Source organism: Eriocheir sinensis, unplaced genomic scaffold (genome assembly GCF_024679095.1).
Source record: "Eriocheir sinensis breed Jianghai 21 unplaced genomic scaffold, ASM2467909v1 Scaffold848, whole genome shotgun sequence".
Lineage (NCBI taxonomy): Eukaryota > Metazoa > Arthropoda > Malacostraca > Decapoda > Varunidae > Eriocheir > Eriocheir sinensis.
Window position 1 is genome coordinate 170,001 of NW_026112217.1, and position 2,367 is coordinate 172,367.

The 2,367-nt window shown below is 54.1% G+C and overlaps 1 protein-coding gene across 50 annotated transcripts in view; it reads left to right on the forward strand.

Annotated features, from left to right (window-relative positions):
* LOC126994676 (FK506-binding protein 5-like) overlaps positions 1 to 2,166 on the forward strand; it is a 39,145-nt gene extending 36,979 nt beyond the window's left edge. Inside the window, exons 9-16 of one of the 50 annotated variants that reach the window (XR_007749428.1) lie at positions 1 to 364; positions 453 to 637; positions 818 to 996; positions 1,087 to 1,178; positions 1,264 to 1,354; positions 1,444 to 1,535; positions 1,628 to 1,810; positions 1,888 to 2,166. The exon at positions 1 to 364 is cut by the window's left edge and continues 558 nt beyond it. The gene's annotated coding sequence lies outside the window, so the exon portion shown is untranslated. Of the gene's footprint in view, positions 365 to 452; positions 638 to 817; positions 997 to 1,086; positions 1,179 to 1,263; positions 1,355 to 1,443 lie in introns of all 50 variants that reach the window. The other 49 variants (XR_007749429.1, XR_007749430.1, XR_007749434.1 and 46 more) reach the window with 49 other exon arrangements.
* The last annotated feature ends 201 nt before the right edge of the window (positions 2,167 to 2,367 follow it).

Genomic DNA, 2,367 nt, shown 5'->3' on the forward strand with positions numbered 1-2,367 from the left:
AGATAATTGTTGTATGGGCAAGACTCCTGTCCCTCCCTCTCCTTCCCTCCCTTCCTCTCCCTCTCCCCCAAGTTCCCAGTCTGCAGAGGTCCAGATAATTGTTGTATGGGCAAGACTCCTGTCCCTCCCTCTCCTTCCCTCCCTTCCTCTCCCTCTCCCCCAAGTTCCCAGTCTGCAGAGGTCCAGATAATTGTTGTATGGGCAAGACTCCTGTCCCTCCCTCTCCTTCCCTCCCTTCCTCTCCCTCTCCCCCAAGTTCCCAGTCTGCAGAGGTCCAGATAATTGTTGTATGGGCAAGACTCCTGTCCCTCCCTCTCCTTCCCTCCCTTCCTCTCCCTCTCCCCCAAGTTCCCAGTCTGCAGAGGTCCAGATAATTGTTGTATGGGCAAGACTCCTGTCCCTCCCTCTCCTTCCCTCCTTCCTCCCTCTCCCCAAGTTCCCAGTCTGCAGAGGTCCAGATAATTGTTGTATGGGCAAGACTCCTGTCCCTCCCTCTCCTTCCCTCCCTTCCTCTCCCTCTCCCCCAAGTTCCCAGTCTGCAGAGGTCCAGATAATTGTTGTATGGGCAAGACTCCTGTCCCTCCCTCTCCTTCCCTCCCTTCCTCTCCACCTGTCCCCAAGTTCCCAGTCTGTGGAGGTCCAGATAATTGTTGTAAGGGCAAGACTCCTGTCCCTCCCTCCTTCCCTCCCTTCTCTCCCTCTCCCCAAGTTCCCAGTCTGCAGAGGTCCGGATAATTGTTGTATGGGCAAGACTCCTTTCCCTCCCTCTCCTTCCCTCCCTTCCTCTCCCTCTCCCCCAAGTTCCCAGTCTGCAGAGGTCCAGATAATTGTTGTAAGGGCAAGACTCCTGTCCCTCCCTCTCCTTCCCTCCCTTCCTCTCCACCTGTCCCCCAAGTTCCCAGTCTGTGGAGGTCCAGATAATTGTTGTATGGGCAAGACTCCTGTCCCTCCCTCTCCTTCCCTCCCTTCCTCTCCCTAAGTTCCCAGTCTGTGGAGGTCCAGATAATTGTTGTATGGGCAAGACTCCTGTCCCTCCCTCTCCTTCCCTCCCTCCCTTCCTCTCCCCCAAGTTCCCAGTCTGCAGAGGTCCGGATAATTGTTGTATGGGCAAGACTCCTGTCCCTCCCTCTCCTTCCCTCCCTTCCTCTCCCTCTCCCCCAAGTTCCCAGTCTGCAGAGGTCCGGATAATTGTTGTATGGGCAAGACTCCTGTCCCTCCCTCTCCTTCCCTCCCTTCCTCTCCCTAAGTTCCCAGTCTGTGGAGGTCCAGATAATTGTTGTATGGGCAAGACTCCTTCCCTCCCTCTCCTTCCCTCCCTTCCTCTCCCTCTCCCCCAAGTTCCCAGTCTGCAGAGGTCCAGATAATTGTGGTAGGGGCAAGACCTTCCCTCCCTCTCCTTCCCTCCCTTCCTCTCCCTCTCCTCCAAGTTCCCAGTCTGCAGAGGTCCGGATAAATGTTGTAAGGGCAAGACTCCTGTCCCTCCCTCTCCTTCCCTCCCTTCCTCTCCCTCTCCCCCAAGTTCCCAGTCTGCAGAGGTCCAGATAATTGTTGTATGGGCAAGACTCCTGTCCCTCCCTCTCCGTCCCTCCCGTCCTCTCCCTCTCCCCCAAGTTCCCAGTCTGCAGAGGTCCGGATAAATGTTGTAAGGGCAAGACTCCTGTCCCTCCCTCTCCTTCCCTCCCTTCCTCTCCCTCTCCCCCAAGTTCCCAGTCTGCAGAGGTCCAGATAATTGTTGTATGGGCAAGACTCCTTCCCTCCCTCTCCTTCCCTCCCTTCCTCTCCCTCTCCCCCAAGTTCCCAGTCTGTGGAGGTCCAGATAATTGTTGTATGGGCAAGACTCCTTCCCTCCCTTCCTCTCCCTCTCCCCCAAGTTCCCAGTCTGTGGAGGTCCAGATAATTGTTGTATGGGCAAGACTCCTGTCCCTCCCTCTCCCTTCCTTTCCAGTCTTTCTCTCTTGTTCCATTATTTATTTTCTCTCCCTCCCTCTTTCTTTGCTCTCTCCCTTCTTTCATCTCCTCTCCCTTCAGCCGTATTATCGTCTTCCTTCTAATCCATAGCATTTTCTCTCTCCCTTTTACATCTGCTTTATTTCCTTCTCTCTCTCTCTCTCTCTCTCTCTCTCTCTCTCTCTCTCTCTCTCTCTCTCTCTCTCTCTCTCTCTCTCTCTCTCTCTCTCTCTCTCTCCAAACCCATTGGAATAACAATAATAATAACACACACTACAAGTCCATCTTTATTTATCAACAGCACACACACACACACACACACACACACACACACACACACACACACAGGGGAGGTCATGTGGCTATCTATGGTGTGGGTTGGGTTGCTGTCTAAGAGGGCATGTGTCTGTAGGGTGACAT